A 22,383-nucleotide genomic window follows, 5' to 3' on the forward strand; every position below is an offset into this window, starting at 1 on the left:
ATGATTGTTTTCCTTTATCAGGCTACAAAGTAATGCTAGCCTTTTGTTCCTAATCAATGGCTTATTCTGTCCTAGAAGGCAAACTAAAATACAAATGTAACCTTATGCTCCTATCCATTTTCTGCGCTTTTCTTTCTCTTCACTTAACCTCAGTAATTCATTAAGAGCATACAACACAATCTTCTCCTCATCGGAATCCAAATTGGGTTGCAATGAAGCTATTGTGACCATTGCATTTCTATGCTTCCACTTTTCTATAGACCTTCGGAGAATAATATTCGGTCTGAGCTCTTTGTTGATTAGCACCTGATTAGTCATGGGACAAGTAGTCTGCCCCTCTGCAAACCATCTTTCAATATAACTTCTATCAAATGTTTGACGAGAAGAAATCTCAACAATATCTTCCATTACCTCTCGAAAAATTGGAGAGTAAAAGAATTGTAAGGGAGGCAATGAATGACTTTCCAAAAAGAGAATTTTATCGTAATATATCTTATCCCTCTATTTGGCATAATATGCCACATCTACACAACGAAGAAATCCAATGATTTGCTCCATTTGCAAAGCCTCTACTTCATTTTTTTTCTCAATATGGTATCTTCCATACCCCTTTTAAGCTCTTCATATTCATGTTTCAAAGTCGATGTATCAGTGGAAACTCCCACTACTTTGGCAATCTTCAAAAGTAATTTATTTGCATAAACACTATCAGTATGCCTTTCTCTGATCTCAGATTCAATTTTATCAACTATCCAATGCACTATCTAGAGAGTGTTAATTGAATTGAAGGAATTTTAATGAAGTTCATGAGACCAAGAAGTCTAAGGGACCTAGAGCTCCAAACAAAAGAAATCACGTTTTCATGATTCTCTCTATTATTACAAGCCCTCTTGCCATTAATCTTGATCAAGAATTTAATAGTTTTTTTTATCCCTGCTTCCTCAAATAGCTCATTCAAACCGTCCACCTTCAAATTGCTTTCAAACTGATTATTGAATGCAAAGAAATATTTTTTAAGGTAGCTAAAAAGGTCAAATAAATCAAAAAATATGTGAAGAATGAAAATAGTCACCAAAAAGGAAGTTAAGTTATCCAATGGAGAAAAAAGTAACATTACATGAAAATTTAAAAACTATAAAGATTTTGGTAGGTATTGATGATCCAAAGAGGGTTTTTACCAGACATAGAAATATAAGAGAATTTAGCAGTTGGGTGTGTGTAATCCATTGATAGATTTTGTCAAACAATCTGCATATATATGATTAATAATTAATGGGTTAGCGGAATAATTGAAAAAACAAACCTGGCAGCATGATAAGAACAAAGATGGGCCAATAAGGGTGCATTTTCTTCTAAGGCACCAAGGAGACTGTAATGTCAACATGTATGATAATACAAATGAAGAATGGGAACCATGATGCTTTTTCTTCTTGGCCACTGAACTATATGCATAGAGAAAGAGGCAAGGGAGGGATGGAAGATATGTTGTAGCATGCAATCAACACTCAGAGCAACAAGCTGGGTAGATTTGAATCCCATGTAATGCATTATGATGTCTATAGATGATGATATTGCTTACGTTGAGAATAAAAGTTGCATCCATGCCCAACAATGAAAAAAATGAATTAGGTAATCTCATTTTTAAATTTCAAGGATTATCATAAGGTTTAAGAGGAATTGAACGTTCTATGGCAACATTTGTAGGAACTGAAGGTTGTGTGGCAGAACTGGAAGCAATTGAAGATTGTTTTATCCTACAAAAGCATATAAGAGGTTGAATAATTAAGTTTCTAGGTTGGGCGTATTGCAGCAGGTTGGTGTTTCACTCTCTATCTAGGGATGCACACAAGAAAATCCATGAGACACTTATAAACAGGATTGAATAAGAGAGTTTTCTTATGTGTTATAAAACAATTTCTTCAATTGGCCTCTAACATTCCATAAATATAAAAGGCAACATTTTGCAGAGTACCTAAACTATTCACAGTAGATAAAAGGGTAGTCCATTACCAAAATATACAATTTTTATCTTGTGGTGTCAATCAATTAACGGTCTATAAGTGGAACCCTCTCCAAATAGTCTTCTCCTGGCTCTTCTCAGTTTGTGTCTCCTTGGTCGTGCTTCCAAAATCATAGGTACTGGCAACATGAAAAATCAAGCCAAGGCTCAACCCTCTCAAAGAGGATTGAACAATCAAAAGCTTCAGACTTTTAGACTCGTGGGTATAAAATGGTTCGTGCTTTGGCCATGTTAAGGATTCTCCTGTAGCTGTGCTCTCTATTTTGTTGTTAACAAAATGTTGTCTGCCTGTTTGCCTGCTGATCCTTCTTACCATACCCTCTATTACCCTCTATTTCATTGGTAACCTAATGTTTTTCGCCGATTTTCCCGTCAATCTTCCTTGGCAATATCCCACCAATCCTCCTTGGCCATACCTTCTTAAATATCCCCGCCAATGCTCCTTAGCCATACCCTCTTAAATATTAAATTTGATGAGTGGGAAAATGAAATTCCAATAGAAAAGCCCCAAAAATTTTACCATAATATAAAAAAATATTATTCAAATATAATAAATATTTTAATTTTTTAAAAGTTATCCAATGTTATAAATGTTTTAATATTTTTCTAAAAAAAGGTAGTTGAATTTACAAGTTTTTTTATTTTTTTATTTTTCATGTTTGCACGTTATGAAATATTTGATTCCTCTGTCTTGGCGTTTGGTAGATCCAAAGTTAAGATGGATCTAGATCAGTTTAGTTATTAATTATAGTTATAGTTATAGTTTTTTATTTTTTATTTTACGGAGTCAAAATGTTAAAAAAGACATCACAACATCTTTACCATGGGAGAGGAATTCAATAATTATGGAGAAACCCTATAGAGCCATGGAAAAATTGCACGTGAAGAAAGGGGTGTGCAGTTTCTCACTAAATTTAGGCATAGTTTTGATGAAGAGTGAATGGGCTCTGGACAATGTCAGGCTTTGATATCCTTGTCAAAATTAAAAATAAGATTAAATGATAACCATGAGATTATTATTCACATGATATATATATTTTGAAGTACAAATATCATCGTCGTGATAAACCCTTTGAAGACACACAACTACTCATGAGATGTTGGTTTCTTACTATCAGACCCACATGAAGGAGGAGGAGTTGGTGGATTATGCATTGGAGGAGGGGGTTTTCACAAAATTTGGCCTAGTGCAAGGATTTTATCCATTCACATTTGGTAGTTAGATCAAAAGGTCACCATGCCTCAGATTTCAAGCCTGCCAGGTCTTTAGAAAGAAAAGTTAATAATTTGATAGGCCAGTCATCTAGCGATTCAGAGGCCCTAACCCCTACTCCAATTGTGCACTGTTCAGGTCCTCTAGTTTCGGCCAGCCCAGGGCTCGAGGCCATTTTTGAGGGGATGAAAAACTTTTCTTGGAGTTGTCTAGCTTTGAGTTTGGTTTCCCTTTCATCCTAGAGATCGTAGAAATACATGCAATGTATTATGACTTTCTTAGGGTTTTTAGAAGTTTCAGAAGTTACGACTTTCTCTAGCTTTTTTTTTTTGCTTGTCCTTCATCTCAAATCCCATTGGCCTTGCCCTCCTTGGACGAACTAGTGAAGGAGAGGCTTGCCCCAACGGTGAAGGAAGGTCAAACTGATGTTGAGAATATCTGAATCCATTTGCAGTCTTAAAATTTAAAGACAAAAGGGTATTTATAATTTTAACACTGTAAATGGATTCAAAGACCCCTTTGTCTCTAAATTTTAACACTGTAGATGGATTCAGAGACCCCTGTAGTGAAATGAAACACTTCAATATCAAAATTACAATTTTCCATTTCCGGAGTGACACAATTAAAAATTACTAACATAAATGACTAATTCATATACTTGTTGTACTTATTATTTGGTCATGTTTTTATTCTTAGACTATGGTAATCATTTACGTTAATCATTATTAATTTTGTCACTTATTATCTAGTCATATATTTTAGTCCTAGACTAAATTAGTCATTTTAGTTAGTCGCTTTTAGTTTGGTCACTTATTATCTAGTCATATATTTTATCCCTAAACTAAATTAGTCATTTAAGTCAGTCATTTTTAGTTCAGTCACTTAAAATTTGTCAAATTTAGTAGTAATTCACTTGAAATAATTGCAGTGACTAACTTTTTTAGTCACCTAGTCACTAATTTCATCATTTTCTACTAGTGTTTACTGGTTTGCAAGACTTAGAGCCATTATAACAATTATTTGTCTCTTCCTTCTCAGGCCTGTGAAAGGTATCGCTTGGCCACTGAAAATGAATCCTTTTAGAGTGGTTTTTACAAACATTCATAGGATCGTAGAGATTGAAGTCCAAACGACCAAGTGCAAATTTTTCTATCTCTTTCCTTTGGTGTCTGCAACTTTTAAATTATTGATTCCGTACAATCTGATCTACATGGGAAGAGGAGGCCAAGGTGTTTGTTAAAATGTTCCAACAAGAATATTCCAGTTTTAATTTGTCCTTGAATTAAAATTGTGAATTAAAATTCGAATTTAGTCTCACCAGTTGTTGGGTCCCTATAATACTAGTGATTACCCCATTACTATTGTATTTATACCCCTTATTTATATTGTTGTGCCCCTATTACCCCCATATTGTTATTTCTGTGCCTCATAGAATCCCTCTATTGTTATTTTTGTGGCTTTATATTATTATTGTTAGGTCGGCTGGATTATATTGTGACTCCTTAGACTCCTATATATAGAAAGGAGGTTTTGTCATTTGTATCATCCAAGAATTGTTCATTTATGTAATGTAAAGGAGGTTTCCCCCTCGAAGAGGCTGAATTCTAAGGCGTGGATCTCTCTTTTCTATCTTTTTGTGAGCTGGTTTCATAACATTTGGTATCAGAGCTTTGGATTCTAGGGTTTCGCTGCTCCAAACAGGTCATCGTGGCATTTTCGCTATAACTTTTTTTCTGTGACGTTTCAGAAGTCGCAAAAAAAACCCATTTGAGAAGAATTGGCGCTAAACCTTGGGTCCGAATTTCAGAGCTTTTTGCGCGATATTTTCGGAGATATGATCTGAGGAAGTTGGCATTTTTGCAGACTCCTGAATTACATTCAAAACAGGTGACCTGGGGAAAATCGTCATAACTCTCTCTCTGAGGATCGGATTGAAATTTCATAAAAAGGTACAGAAAGAGGACGGACTGTAGTTTCTTGTGTGTTTGTTTCAGATTCAAAGGTTGAAACAGTGACTCGTGGCACGTCGTACAAGTTCGCTCTACTGAACCAGTCTAAAAGCAAGTCACTGTGGGAGATTTCACATAACTCTTCCTTGGAGAATCCAATTTGGCTCAGACTTGTGGCATTGGAAAGAGGACGCAGAAGGCTACTACAGGTAGCAATTTCAGAACTGGATGATCCGAAATTACAGAGATACATCAGATTCAATATCAGGCTTCTATAAAGTGAAAAAAGGTGTGTAGTTTTTTTTTTTAAATTTTTGTGTAAGCTTGGTTTAACGGAATTCAAAGGGCATAGTAAAGCATTATTATCGGTAACTGATGCCCCGAGGAAAGAAAATGCAAACACCTAGTAAGGAACCTGAAAGCTCTAGCATGACTCATGAAGAAGAGAAGAAATGCTACATGATATATCAAAATTACAAGAACAAGTGCAACAAATGTCACGCTCACAAAAGCTAACAGAAGCTAAGATAAGTGGCGTGGAATCTAAGATAAAGGGCATGGAAGCTAAGATGGATGATTCGAAGATAGATTTGAAGAGAGACATGGCAGATTTGAAGACAGATATGGAAGAATTGAAGAAGTTGCTACAAGAAAGGGTCACTAATGGTGAAAAGGTAGTAAAGGAAACTCATGATGAGAACAAAAGAAATGTTAATCATGATTCCATAGACGCTAATGTTGGATCGAAGAATCACCATATTCCAAAAATCGATATGAGGAAGTTTGATGGCAAGGATCCCGCCACATGGATATTACAGATGGAGCAATTCTTCGATCTCAATAATGTGCAAAACACACAAAAGGTACGTATGGCAACTGTATATTTGGAACCAAATCAGTTTGTATGGTATCAATGGCTTTGCTCTCGTAAACAATTTATCACTTGGGCAATTTTTACGGAAGAATTGATAGCACATTATGAAGATACAAAAAGCAACACTTTTTTTAGCCAATTGATAAGTCTCAAACAAAAGGGTTCAGTAATGGAGCACATTGAGGAGTTCCAAAAATTGAACATAAGGGTAAAAGATATTCCAGAGGAGCATAGGATTGATGTGTTCATAGGGTCTTTAAAGGATAATATCCAACATGATGTTCGCCTTTGGGAACCTGATTCATTAGAGAAGGCATTCAGGTTAGCAAGAAAAATGGAAAGCAAAATTATGGCAACCAGGAAGCATACCACTCACAACTATAAAGACGGAAGTGTTGTTGCCCCTAGTCTTCCACAACCTATAAGGTTGACACCACAACAATTGGAAGAAAAAAGAGCAAAAGGGCTTTGTTACAGTTGTGATAGCAAATACACTAAAGGTCATAAGTGTGCTGAGAAGAAATTATTCTACATAGATTGTGAAGAGGAAGAAGAAAAGGAGCAAGAAAGGTCAAAAGAAGAATATACTCCAGGAACAAAGCCTAGATGAAGAACAAATAAATCCGACCATATCTTGTAATGCATTGGCGGGAATTACCACTCCTCAAACCATCAAGATAGAAGGACAAATCAAGAAGAAAAAGGTAATAGTGTTGATTGATTCAGGAAGCACCCACAATTTTATTCATTGTAGGGTAGCAAAAGAATTGAATTGCTTCCTATATCCAGCACCAGAGTGTCAAGTGATGATTGCAAATGGAGGAACAATAAATTGCTCTGGAAAGTGCCATAATATCAAGCTATCCATGGGAGAATATGTATTGACTAGCCCAATGCTTTCCATTCCAATGGGAGGTGCTGATGTTGTACTAGGAGTCCAATGGCTACAATCCTTGGGTACAATAGCTTTTAATTTTCAAGAACTTTTCATCAAATTTTCTTCGGAAGGAAAGGAAGTTGAATTAAGGGGTATTGCAGGGAAACCAGGAAAGATAATCAGCTCTAATGGTATGACAAAGCTTCTAAAAAAGGAGCAAAGAGGTGTAATTGCACAATTATGTTCGCTAGATGTTTCCACATTGGAATCATCTATTTCTCCAGATCTCCAAAAAGTCTTGGACAATCATTCCAAGGTATTTGAGACTCCCAAGGGTCTCCCACCTATGCGTGATCATGATCATGCTATTCATCTGATTCCAGGAAGTGTTCCTCCAAACATCAGGCCGTACAGATATCCCTATGTCCAAAAAAGTGAAATTGAACGTATGGTTGCAGAAATGCTAGAGGCTGGTATAATTCAACCGAGTCAAAGTTCTTTCTCAGCTCCAGTAGTATTGGTGCACAAGAAGGATGGATCATGGCGCATGTGTCCAGATTATAGGGAGCTCAACAAGCTCACTATTAAAGATAAGTTCCCCATTCCTGTTATTGATGAATTACTGGATGAATTGCATGGATCAATTTACTTCACCAAGTTGGATCTTCGTTCGGGATATCATCAAATCAGAATGAAGATTGAAGACATTCCAAAAACGGCATTTAGAACTCATGAGGGTCATTATGAATTTTTGGTCATGCCTTTTGGCCTTACCAATGCACCTTCAACATTTCAAGGTTTGATGAATTCAATTTTCAAACCATTCCTTAGAAAATTTGTGTTAGTATTTTTTGATGATATACTAATCTACAGCAAGTCTTGGAAGGATCATGTTGAACATGTTGACAAGGTGCTACAACTATTGGAGGAGAAACAATTATATGCAAAAAGATCCAAATGTTTCTTTGGAGTCCAGGAGGTGGAATATTTGGGTCATATTGTATCTCATGAAGGAGTTAAGGTAGACCCTAGCAAAATTAAAGCCATTAAGGAATGGAAAATCCCCACATCCATAAAGCATCTGCGAGGATTTCTTGGGTTGACAGGGTATTATCGCAAGTTTGTTAAGAATTATGGGAGAATAGCAGCACCTCTAACAACATTATTGAAGAAAGATTCATTTTCATGGACTCCGGAAGCAACAAAGGCCTTTGAACATCTTAAAGAGGCAATGTGCCAAGCACCGGTCTTAGCTACACCGGACTTCACAAAAACCTTTATTGTGGAATGTGATGCTTCAGGAAATGGAATTGGTGCTGTTCAAAGTCGTCCAATCAAGGGAAAGTTTTTAAGCAAAGCTATTTATGAGAAGGAAATGTTGGCAATACTCCATGCACTTAAGAAATGGCGACCCTACCTAATGGGAAGACACTTCAAGGTAAAAACGGATCATGATAGCCTTAAATACTTTTTAGAACAAAGATTATCCTCTGAAGAGCAACAAAAGTGGGTCACAAAGATGTTGGGTTATGACTTTGAAATCATCTACAAAAAAGGGAAGCAAAATGTGGTGGCAGATGCACTCTCAAGAAAGGATGAGGATGTGGAAGCATTGTTGTGTGCCATTTCTATTATCCAACCAGATTGGATAAACGAAGCAAGGGAGGAATGGAAGAATGACGAAGAAGTGTGGGCACTTATTCGAAAGCTACAACAAGATTCCAGTACTTCTGATACATTTAGCTGGCAAAATGATTCGTTATGGTACAAAGATCGCTTATACCTCTGTAAGAATTCCCAGCTAAAACAAAAGATTCTTATGGAATTGCACACTTCTCCCTTAGGAGGGCACTCAGGATTTTTAAAAACTTACCACAGGGTTAAGAAGGAATTTTTTTGGGATGGCCTTAAATCAGATATTCAAAAGTTTGTGGCGGAATGTTTGGTTTGCCAGCAAAATAAAGTTGAAACAATTAAGACACCGGGTCTATTACAACCTTTATCCATTCCAAGCCAACGTTGGGAGGAGGTTTCAATGGATTTTATCACAGGTTTACCCAAGTCTGAGGGAAAGAGTGTCATCATGGTGGTAGTTGACAGACTTACCAAGTATGCACACTTTTGTGCATTATCACATCCATTTAAAGCCAGTACAGTTTCTACTGCATTTATGGAAACAGTTCAAAAGCTACATGGAAACCCAAAGATTATTGTAAGTGACAGAGATCCCATTTTCACTGGAAATTTTTGGACAGAATTATTTTCTTGTCTTGGTACTCAGTTAGCTCATAGCTCATCTTATCATCCTCAATCTGATGGGCAAACTGAGATAGTAAACAAATGTTTGGAAGGATATCTTCGTTGCTTTGTATCTGATAAACAGACACAATGGGTCAAATGGTTGCCTCTGGCTGAATGGTGGTATAACACTTCCTTCCATACAGCAACAAAAATGACCCCATTTATGGCACTTTATGGGTATCAACCACCATCCATCACATCATATTTAAGAGAAAATTCTAAGGTTCAGGCAGTGGAACATCACATCGAACATCAACAACAAGTCCTCCAACTCTTAAAGGATAACCTCGTGTTGGCACAAAATAGAATGAAACAACAGGCAGATCAACATCGCAGTGAAAGAAGTTTTGATGTAGGTGATTGGGTATTCCTACGGCTACAACCATATAAGCAAATGTCCCTAAAGCAAGCTAAGAAGGATAATAAATTATCACCAAAGTATTATGGTCCGTACAAGGTGTTGCAAAAGATTGGTACTATGGCATACAAATTGGAGCTTCCTGCAGCTTCTCGATTGCACCCAGTTTTCCATGTTTCATGTTTAAAGAAGGTTATAGGTGACAAGCTCCCAATTCAAACAATATTGCCAGAACTTGATGAGGAAGGAAAAATTATATTGGAACCGGAAGCAGTCACAGAAACAAGAACTCGACAGCTACGAAATCGATCAATTTCAGAGTATCTTATCAAGTGGAAGAACTTATCCGCTGAAGATTCCACATGGGAGGATGAGAATTTTATGCAGAAGTATCCAGAACTACTCAAGCGTTGAGGAAAACACTTTTTTGAAGGAGAGGGGCATGTTGGGTCCCTATAATACTAGTGATTACCCCATTACTATTGTAGTTATACCCCTTATTTATATTGTTGTGCCCCTATTACCCCCATATTGTTATTTCTGTGCCCCATAGAATCCCTCTATTGTTATTTTTGTGGCTTTATATTATTATTGTTAGGTCGGCTGGATTATATTGTGACTCCTTAGACTCCTATATATAGAAAGGAGGTTTTGTCATTTGTATCATCCAAGAATTGTTCATTTATGTAATGTAAAGGAGGTTGCCCCCTCGAAGAGGCTGAATTCTAAGGCGTGGATCTCTCTTTTCTATCTTTTTGTGAGCTGGTTTCATAACACCAGCTGCTTGAAAATAATTAATTAATTCATCTTGAGTTAATTAGTTGGAGAAATTCAAGTTAGAAGTCTTTTTGAAGTCATGCAACAGTTATCCCTTGAATTAAGGAAATTATCCCTTAATTAGGGAGATAAGATTGAGTTATATTTAAGTTGTAATTAGTTAGCTCAATTTACTGAGTTAAGTCCAGTTAAATTATTTCCAAACTGTTTGAGGAACTAATTGTGAGTTATCAGTCAGTTGATGCATGCATGCACTCAACTACTGTACTCCAGATAACTGAATATTCCCTCATCAGTAACTCATGCATGTCTATTCTAAGAAAGACCTAGTTGAACTAAATGTCAAGGACAATGTACTATCAGTTGCATGTGTTCTCTTATAAAGAAAACTCATGCATGCAGTCAAGGAATCATTCCTTGAGGATTGCGCAGTTCTGACAGTGTGTTAGAGTAATGTGTGAGATCAGTGTTCTACTTGGTAATATGAGGATCACCCAGGGGAAACTGCACAAGGAATAGGAGCTTGGAGGGTAGAGGAGAAGGTTTTGTGAGAAGCCAAGTTTGCCTGTGAGCATCTATGAGGATTATACTGAGAGTTGGCTAGTTGTGAGAGCTAAGGCTTTGTATAATTTTGATATATTTCCACCGTGTATGATAATACAGATAGTGGGGTTTTTAGCTGAGGCTTTCCCCGAAGTATTCTTCTGTGTATTGTGCATTGATTCTTCTTCTTCTAGTTATATTGTTCAGCTCGGTCTTTAAGCTTCTGAAAATTGATAGTAGAAGTAGATTATAGTATTTTTCTTTGGTGATATTGCAATATCGGGTTAATCTACAGTTAGAATTTCTACAGTGTTTTCCTCTTCCTATGGAGAAATATTGATAACCCGTGGAAAGGTGGTAAGCGATTTCTTGCATGAATAACTTATTGGTGGCATACCTTGGTAGAAGATGCATATAATTATGTCCGCAAAACACTCTAAGTGCCATCCAGTGAGGCAAACCAATATGTTATTTCTGACAATGCTTCCATTTCCCCACGTGACATGCAAGGTGGCTCTTCCCCAAAGATTAACTTGTATAATGGAATGAGGAAGTGATTAGTCAGCTTTTTTGTTACTCCTTTGTGGTTACACTTTGAAAGCAACTTGTAGTAAATGCGCGTGGTAGGATCTCTTGGTGTCCAGGTCTAATTCATGCCAGGAAATGAATTGTGAGCACATATTGCATCCAATAGGTAAGCAGGCATGTAAAATATGGCTTTCTTTCCCTTGGGAATATTTTGGGCATTAGCTACATGGATCTCCAGATATTAAGCCAACAAGTCTAACCAATTGAAAGGTTTTCGTTCATTCACAATCTAGTTAAGCAAGAATGGTCACCCTTCGGGGAAGGTCTCAGTACTCTACTAACCATAGATCTTGCAACATATAACTATCAAGTATTGATAATCCTTCCTGAGATATTTTGTCTTCTAGGTATTGGTCGGTGTCTGATCAAACTTTTCTAACTCTTTCACCTAGCCTTTGGAAACCTCCTTTGTGCTCAAGTAGTTGGTGCCTGCATAAAAGTAAGAATCCATGAACGATTATGGCTCCAAAAAATGATACATGAGATGATAATCCGGTGCTAGGAAAGAGGCAATCCTTTTTCTACTGGCATTGTTAAGAGTCATAGTCTTGGAATCTATATGAGATATTATCCAGCCGACAATCTCTACACATGGGAAAGTCGGGTGCCTGCACGCAATCTTGTGTAACGCTGACTTTTGGACATTGATATACACCTATCATTCTTCAATGTCTGCTTTGAATCTTCTTGCTGAGAATGCCTCATTCACTTCATGGGAAAGTCAGATACCTTCACGCAATCTTATGTAACGATGACTTTTGGACATTGATATACACCTATCATTCCTCAAGGTCTACCTTGAATATTCTTGCTGAGAATGTCTCATTCACTTTGTGTCATGTGATGTCTGACTCCTTTTCTATGAACAATTGAGTATCTGAGAAAACTAGCAAGTTCATTGGAGTACTCTCAATTGCCTCTCTGGTGCTACTTTCTGTGGTGTCCTTTGAGGCATATCTCCTAGGAGCCATGATAACAGTGACTGATCAAAAGAAGTGCTCAACAACTGAAATACCTATAGGAGGAAAAATCACTAATAGAAAACATGAATTATCTTTAGCAAAATGACTCACAAAGCAAGGTCAAGGAAGCAATCACAAGATTGAATGGGAAAATTGCGCAATTCCTGAGTTGGGGGAAAGAATTGGTTCTAAGCACTGTGCATTGCACAATCTCACTAGCTAGGGGAGCATCTTGAGGCTTGAGACTGCATAATGTGCAGTCTTAGCCTTGGAAGACTTAGGGAGAGACTATGCATTATGCAGTATCAATGGCCAAGGGTGAGGCTTGAGCCCCAGAAATGTGCAATGCACAGTTGGGAAATCTAGGTACTACACATTACGTAGTCTCATAGGCTAGGCATAAGGCTTGAGCCTTGGGCTTGCACAATGCCCAGTTGAGCAAGGCAACTGCTGGCCAAGTGAAGGGAAGATATGCCCGGAAAGAGCATGGGAAAGTGAAAGATCTAAGTGATTGTAAAAGTTAGAGTTTGGATATGACTAAATAAATATAGATCAGTGAAGATTAAGTGCAGAAGATCAAGATGCAAAAGGAAAAACAAACATGCATAGGGAGCCATCAAAAAAGTGACCACTAATGGGACAAAACGAGAAAGTTGATGCGACACTTGTAAAAGGTGAACGACGTACTCGACCAAAACTTGTACAAGATAATATAAGTTAAAACTCCAACAACCATGAAAAGAAACAAGAAAAATAAGACTCAAATATGCGAAACTACAAAAAGCAACAGAAAAAGTGACAAAGACGACAAAAGCAAAGCTCACCCAGAAAAGCACCGCAAACTCCACTGAAGGCTCCTCGATCTCCTTGGGAAGGATAGAGATCCAAAATTGAATGTGAAAATGATCTCTAAGGGCATCCATTATATATATCTAGGTTGGTTAGGGTGTATGACACACATGCCTAAAATCAAGGAAAAAGTGAGACTTAATGTCCAAAAATATCAATTTGTGTCATCCTTCAAGAAATTAATTATCGGGGGATTTATTTTTTATTTTTTATTTTTATTTTTTTGGGAAACTGGTCATTCACACTACCAATGAGTATTGTGCAATTCCCAATGATAAGGGACTAGGAAACTCCTTGACTCAGTGAATTACGCGATTTCTGAGCTCAATGAAAGCTTTGCAAAATTTATGTGCTCAATGAAAGCTCAAGGTTGGCCTACTTGTCTAGATTGTGCAATTCAAATCCTCAAGGCTTGACTGCCTTCCAAGATTGTGCAAGTTCTGGAGGGAAGACTGACAATGCAACAAATTCAAGTCAAGGGATAACTTGTGTCTGAAAGGTATCAAATAGGGATCAAAACAACACATCACAAGCACAACACAAAAATATGATTCTTGATTATATCATGAATACTTGACATCAGTAAATGATAATCTCCCGTGGGTAGAAGGGAGGCTCCAAAATCAAAGCATGGGAAAAAAAATTTGAAGGGTGGTTCTAGCAGCTACAACACTTAGTGACCCACTGGTAGAACTCCAGCTCTCTGTATGGGTCTTAACTCATGTAAACTAGGTCTAAATCTTCAAGAAGTTCATTGATCACCATAGCTTTTTTACTTAGCTTACATTAAAGATATAGTCCCTACCATTCTCTTCATCGGCGACACAATAACAAAGACAAGCCAAACTCATTTGTTTCGATTAGGGATGGGGAGTATATAGATACACAAGTGAAGCAAGATTTTCAGAGTCTTGGTTTTCATCGTTGGTGTTTCTTTGCTACCAGCAGGCCTAGACAGTATCCCGACAGAGTCACTTCAGAGACACAAACATTACTCTGCTACCAGCGAGCCTGGACAGTACCCCGGTGGAGTTTCTTGCTTCACCTCTCTGCACATGAATCCTTTCTCTTCTTTCGCCTTTAATTGTTTTTTTCTTTTGTATTTTTGTCCAAAGAACTATGCATAGGCACTTATTGATTTAATGAGGCGGAAGAGGGATCCTGACTTATTGAGAGCATAAGAGGTTGTCCCTTCAAAGAAGGATATTTATACACCTCTGAAATACAATTCACTTGTTAAAGTTTCCTCCCCTCCTTACTCTACTTGACTTAGTTGACAAGATGAAAATAAAACAGTTATAAAACTAATTAAAGTAGGTGCTACTAGTTATAGATTAAATAATGTGATTTCACTATGATTTTCTCCGAAAAGAACATATTTTCGATTAAGGTATCATTGACTATAAGGTGCAAGATCCACACAAAGAGAGGGAATAAATAGATAACCAAGCATTGAAAGTAGCACAATTTCCTCTCGAACTTCACCATTCTTTCTTCGGAAACCAAACATGGTCTCATGCGGAAGCTATCCTACATTGAAAGGAAATAAACGAGCAGGGCGGAAAGTATATCAAAACAAAACAAAACAAAGAAAACAAATAAACTACCCCTACTCCTAAACTAACCAAGAATAGGCTAGGCTTATGTAAAATGAAACTTCCAATGCAACCTCCAGTGCATAGGCTGACCTATATAGGGAAGGCAATCCATATTAACAAATATATTCAAGAATAATACCAAACAAGAAAGATAAATTGATATATGCAGTGACATTCAAAGAGTGAAAATGCATGCAGAAAAATATGAGAGTAAAGCACATGCAAAACGTTATGCGGATGCATGATGGTGTTTGTACGCATCGTAACATAATTACATGTAAGAGCACTCTTTTGAACTTCTAAACTCAGTAAACATAAAGAAAGTGAAAAACTTACATTCCGCAAATGCGTTTGCCAAGTATGATTTCTCCAATGATTGAGTGATAGCATCATGCAAAACAAATGGAGGGTGAGAAGATTGTGAAAAGGATTGATTTTCAATTTGCACAATCGAATGATGAGAATCCTTGATAGATACAACACTACCCTCATCATGATTGGGACAAGCCTCAAGACTGTGTGAACCTGACATAACCATCATCTCGGGCTAAAGTGCCTCGATAAGCAATAGTTATAAGACATCGAATGGTAAATCATGGAAAACAGGTGGCTTAGAAAAATAAATAGAAAAAAAATCAGAGTCGTGACCGAATGAGTCAAAGAAAAGATCATGACAACCATGATAAAAAATTTCAACATTGAAAATAAAAGCATCCTCTTCATCAGATGAATCATAGAGAGCAGAATATTGAAAACAATAAATTTCACCCCTTATTTCTTCAAAATGATCAGATGATGGATTGGAGGGATCAAAAAGAGAAGATTTTTCCTCTCCAGGTTTAGATGTAAAACTCAAATTACACGAGTTTTGAGTGTGATTAGAGTTAACATCATCAGAAATTGATTCTCTAATAGATTCAATAGGTATGACGGAATCGTGGAAGATGTTATAATAATGAGGGAGAGGTGAACAAGGAGAAACATCAACTTGCATCGCAAATTCTTGTTCAGAAATAGAATCCCACACATAATCATCATAAATGATATCACAAGTTTATTTTTCAACACTAACTCCATCGTGATTTTGATCCTCAAGAACATCAAAAGAAATGATTGAAACTGGTGAACACAACATATCACAATTGGGAGGACTATAGGAACCAACGGATGGAGGGTGAGGGGAAAGGACATCACCAGAAAAATTAGATTCGTAGTCCAAACTTGCGTTTCAATTGTTAATATGTGAGATGGTAAAATATGGTGGGAGATTAACGAATGGACTCTCAAGTTCTCTAACCTCAACCTGCGTAAATGGAGTTGTTTGATGATATGTTGGGAGGCTTTTGAAATATTCATATTCTTTAGGGTTCATTGATATATGAACAAGAAATTCAAACTTCTCTGTCATTAAATTCCAATCAACATCATCTTTAGAAAATTCAAAACATAAATGAATAAAGTGATTGTGAAAATCATTAAGAGATTCATCAAGTGCTTTTCTTAAATGCATGATTTTCTTAAAAATAAATTTATAATCATACCTATCAAAGGCGTGGTAGATCTCTTTGACAAGATGTTCAAAAGAGTGTATAGAAGTGATTGGAAACGTGTAACACCATTTCTTAATGTGTGTTTCGAATGTGAGAATGAACAACCCGCAAGAAGTATCCTCACACTGAATATTGTGTTGAGTGCAGAATTCAAGAAAGCGTGCAGTGTGCTCGAGAATGGTTGTTCCACCCTCGCCATCAGAATTTAAATTTTACAAGTCATTTATTATCCCCATGAGCACTTTCAGAATTGTAGTTCTGGAAAAACATGTTAGGGTTGAGATATGGGAAGAAGTCATTTAAAGATAAGGAAAGTTCAAATAGCTTCACGGGCTCGGCTTGTCATCTGGCCCTCCTTCTAGCGCCATAAATGTTGAAAATGTTGGACCAGCCAACATTCAGGGGGTCTCCCTGATATGAAGTCCCAATTAGTCCTTACACCATTTGGATTAGGAGCCCAATCCAGAGTATAGCTTGATTTCCGAAACAATGGGTTTTAATGATGTGCCTTGGTTGTAATAACACGTAGAGTGGTGTGTCCATGACTTTGGGAAGCAAGTGTGTGACTCTGCGGAGGATCAAGTGCAATGTATTAAAGGTTCTAACACAACGATGTGAAAATGTGTGAACCACTTAGAAACCTGTAATAGTATGCAGCTTGAAAGGAACAAATGAGCATAAAAGACATCACGAGTTAGACTACAAAATAGTTCGCAAGTTAACCATGATGGAAATATACAACAACACGCATTGAACAAGATTCATACTAATGCAAATGAAACAATTCATAAGTGTTAGAGTAAGTGAAACAACATACATTGCAAACATAACAAGAATAGTCCTACTATATTCACAACATATGCATGAAAACGTGTTGGCTCTGAGCTTTTATTAAAGTGAAAGTTCCAAGCATACATATACCATTGACGAACCACTAGTCCCAATAATGGAACATGAAGTCTACACCTGCTCCTCCAAAGAAAGATACTCCCTCTATGCTACGAAGAATCCAAGGCTCTCAAAAAAACTCCAAATCTTCTGATCCTAAGCTAAAAGCCTAGCCAAAAGCTTGGCTCCCAAAATCCCTTTACATGAGTTATGAGGACATATTTATAACAAAATGGGTGACTGTTCATCTCCCTTTTGTGACTCTTGGACTTCTCTCATGACTCTTCAACTTATTTACAAAATGACTCTTCACATTCCATAATTGACACTTGGAATTCCACTTACAAATTAATTACAAAAGAATATTACAATATACTCATACCCATATAGGAAAAAATTGGGTAGAGCCAACTAGACAACCTAATAAGACAAATAAGTCAAGCTTGAGTTTGGGGAAACTCTAGCTCAACAAATTTGACTTGTAAGTTCTCGGTCACATGATGATGCCAAGCTCTGTACAGCACGATGAATTCACCAAACTATGTGATGGGATCAGGTGAAAAGAAAACTCTATCCTTCATGGCATCCGAGTACACTGATTTGGAACCAATACAAGTTTCCTTCTTTAGAAGAAGAAACATGGTAATGATCTTGACAGGGCCACTAATGTACTTCTACATGTTTTTCCGGTTCACTTCAAGATCTTCCTCGGTAGAGATCTGTCTAAACCGATCCAAGTATTCTTCAACCTTCTGCCTAACCTAATTCCTGCATTTGACTTTAGTGGGTGAGCCAACTGAAAATATCTTGTGCGATTTCACCATGAAATCCACATTGTTGTATAGCCGTGCATATGGGCCCGGAATATTGGAGATGAATGAGGCGAGTTGTTTGTTTTTTTGAATGATCATCTGCACTTTTGTTTTCTCTAACTCTACCTGTTACCTTGTTTTCTTCGCCAATTCAGATGGTGCCCCTGTTATAGATCTGACCGAGAAATATATGAGAATAAAAATATACCCAGAAATAACAAGATAGAAATAGATAGAAATGTTTCTTATTGATCAAAACCCTTAAGGTATGGCAACACCGTACAATCACTCTTTAAGGAAGGAGAACACTCCACAAGCCATATGCTTGTCCATACAATATTCCTTGACATCTCTCAATGGGGAGTCTCTAGCCTCTATATTGGCCTCATACATACAATACCATGGGTCATTACCATGGTTCCCTCAATACCATCTATCTAATACAATGGGCTTATTACAGTATTGCTTACTACTTGTGGTCCCTTACATGATACGGGTTAACCACTTTATTTATTTCTATGGCCCATCCCATTATTACATTATTCCCTTGGGTACCTCCCTCTGTACCCCATATTATCCCCCCTAAGTATACTACAGCCCCTTTATATTGCATTGACCACTCATGCTCGACAATAATGGTTGTATGGATAGCCTTGAGGTCTTTAGCATTATCCTTACACTTCTACTACATGTCGTGCAAGCAGACAACTACTTTATGCATTGTGACAAGCTCCTCATAAAGGCTCCACATGGTTTCTCCCAATGTCGATACTTTAGCAAGTATTTCCACCTTAAGTTATTCCATATATACTTGTGTGAGAGTTGTGTTTAGTACCTTTTCTCATAGTTGTTCAACTTCTTGCCTCTGAGCCTATAATTTCTTTTACAATTGTTTGCTCTCATCCATCAAATACTCTGTGTTTGACTTGGTACCACCTGTGAAGGCCAAGTTCGTTGTGCCAATGGCATTTAGATTCCTTCTAGTGTCTATCACAATCACTCTTTCTCGGATGAATGCAGGAGATGCAGGATCGTCCAAAAATTGTTTCTTCCGTTCTTGTACAATCTTCTTCTGAAGCTCGTTGTAAGTCAGATTTTATGTGTCTATGACAGGACCCTCATAGTGATCAACATGCATATTGGTGGCCACCCGCCAATTCCACTTGGATCCCCACAATTGCTGCTTTTAGTTTTTCAGTTTTCCTTAATTGTAGCACAATTTACTATTTTTAGCAGTTTTTTTTGGATCCTAAACTTTCGGAGCCGTTTTGAGGCCCTAAACGACATTTTTTTGGAAATCTACTGCCAACGACTAGGAATAAGTAATTTTTTTCAACGTAGTCCTCGGAGAGATCTTTCCAACGGGATGATTTTTCCAGCCGAGAAAAGATTACTTTCGCTCTTCTCAAAGAAGCCCCCCACGTCAAGGACTGGTGGGAAACCTACTGCGAGCAGAAGGATGAAAGTGCGAACTCACTATTTTTAGCCGCTCCCACATGGAATTCATTCTGAGACACCATTAAGGAGTAGTACTACCCTGTTGGGAGCTATGAGGACAAATACATAAAGTGGACCATGCTACAGCAGGAAAGGGACCAAAATGTGTCGGAGTTTACCAATGTTTTTCATACCCTGCGCATGAAGTTGGGCATCAAGGATTTTGAGAAACATTTGGTACTCCAGTACCACGGCTGCCTATATAGATACATCCAAGACGAGATGTAGTTACCAGACATCTCCTCGCTCACCACGACATACCGATAAGCTATCAAGATCGAGCAGAAGTTTAAACAAAAGAAGCGAGACTTTGGATCTGTGAATCAGAAGAACAATGGACAAAGCCAAGGCGGGGTGACCCTAGAAAACCTATTGAATCCACAAGAAAATAACAACACCACGAAGTCAAAGAAGGACACAAGAAAGTGGTGTGAGTTCCACAAGAGCCCCACTCACAGCACAAGTGAGTGTCGGGCCAAGCAGTGGCTTGTGGCCGAGTTGAAGGCTTCAGAATCAGATGCATGTTTCGACCCTGAGTCAGAACCCAACAAGAGGAATGACAAAGGGAAGAAGATCATTGATGCAGAGCCCAATGCCATTGTTGCCACTGCTAAGATCCAGAAGAATGAGCCCGAAGATCCAAAGGAGGGGGAGCGTCTTTTCCACTCACAAATGTGGGTGAAGGGTTCACTGCTGCAATTCATTATTCACAATGGGAGCCAAAAGAACCTCATTTCAGCAGAGGTCGTGAAGCGGTTGGGACTACCGACCATACCACACCTGTAACTGTACAACATAGGGTGGATTCACCAAGGATGAGATCTCCGAGTCCGCCTGCAGTGTTGCCTTCCCTACATCATCAAGCCCTTCACAGATGAGGTATTGTGTGATGTTACACCTCTTGATGTTTGTGATGTGTTATTAGGCCAACCATACTTGTGGAAGCGACATGCTTTATATGATTCAAGGTATTATTTATTTGTGTAATACATTATACAGGATACCGGAGATAGCCCCACCCACCGCCACTTCTTTGATCTCTGCTAAGAAAGGCAGTAAGATCATCTCCTAGACTAGGAAATTTATTTTCTTTCTGGTTCGCTCTCAAAGTAAGGGGAAGATCGTAGCCACATCCATGGCCCTCGAGAAGGGTTCATCCACGCAACAGAAGCAGGTGGATATTATCATGAAAGGATACAGGGACATCTTCTCCTCATCGACAGAGGTATCGTTACACTGTCAGGTCAAGCATTCGTTCGATCTGAATTCCAAAGCACCTCTACCCAATGAGCAGATATATCGTCGCTCCATTCTGGAAAATGCCCAGTACAAGCAACGACATGATCAAAATCAGGTGCCACACAAGTTTAGGGTAGGCGACAAAGTTTGGTTGCATTTGCAGAAAGAATGCCTTACCAGAGCCCAATGGAAGCTCAGACCACTTCAATATGGTCCTTACACCATTAAAAAAGATGTCGGAAACAATGCTTTGGAGAACAACATTCCCCCATTCCTTGGCTTGCACTGAGTGTTCAATGTGGACCACCCTCGACTATGCTTCCCACCATTACTGGACGCATCAGAGATTTCAGAACAACTCACCAGGGACCAAGTTCAGTAGAAGTTTCCCCATCTCATGGAGGCACTCAACGTAATGGGGACCATTGCTTCCTAAGGGGGGAGTAATGATCCAGGTTGATATTGGTAGCCACCCACCAATTCCACTTGGACCCCCACCATTGTTTCTTTCAGTTTTTCAGTTTCCTTAATTGTAGCACAATTTACTATTTTTAGCAGTTTTTCAGGTCCTAAACTTCCGAAACCGTTTTGAGGCCCCAAACGCTGCTTTTTTGGAAATCTACCACCGATGACCAAGTATAGTGAATTTTTTTGTCGTATTCCTCGAAGAGATATTTCCAATGGGATATCATGCGCGTCAAACGGAGATAATATGACCAAGACACGACCTTGGGAAGTTTGTTGCCCAACTAACCCCAACAGGGCCCATAAACTCTTGGTCTTACATCTCCTCGGGTTAGGGTTTTGGTTGTTTAGGGTTTCCTCTTATTGTTCAATAATAAGAAGGCCCTTGGGTCTCATTGTAACGTAGTTCAGAGGCATGTAGCCACCACATCTCTTCTCAGAGATAAGCTACCATCACCGAGCTAGTCTCATTTCCATATTGTTTGTAAGCATATTTCATTATTTGATATTAATCCAGGGAAGTGTTATTTCTATTGCACCTCTATATTTATGGTTATATCTATAATTTGTTGTGTTCCTGTTTAAATCCTAATAAGTGGTATCAAAGCTCCCCAACGAGGTCGAGATATAAGGAATTAGGGATTGAACTAGTCAAACCTTTGAAAGATTAGCCTCACAAATCTTGATGGCTTCCCATGGCAGATGAAAAGAAAGACGAGGGGGTAGGATATCCTATCAAAATCTTGCTTGAAGAAGCCCTCGAGTGACAAAGGAACGTGATGATGGACAACTTTTCCCAGATCCTTCAGCCGCTACCCAGGGGCGACGCATCTAATAGCTACTTTGGAAACACCACACCCTTTAAGGTACAAGTCAACTTTGAAATCGCCATATTCAAGGGTCAAATAGATGCAAATGTCATAGATAAATGGTTAAATCATCTAGAAGGGTATTTTTCTGTTCATGAGTTTTCCACCGGGAAAAGATTACTTTCGCTCTTCTCAAAGTAGCCCCCACGTGAAG

Source organism: Pinus tabuliformis, chromosome 3_2 (assembly GCF_031772625.1).
Source record: "Pinus tabuliformis cultivar Carrire ecotype Pingquan chromosome 3_2, CPIR1, whole genome shotgun sequence".
Taxonomy (NCBI): domain Eukaryota; kingdom Viridiplantae; phylum Streptophyta; class Pinopsida; order Pinales; family Pinaceae; genus Pinus; species Pinus tabuliformis.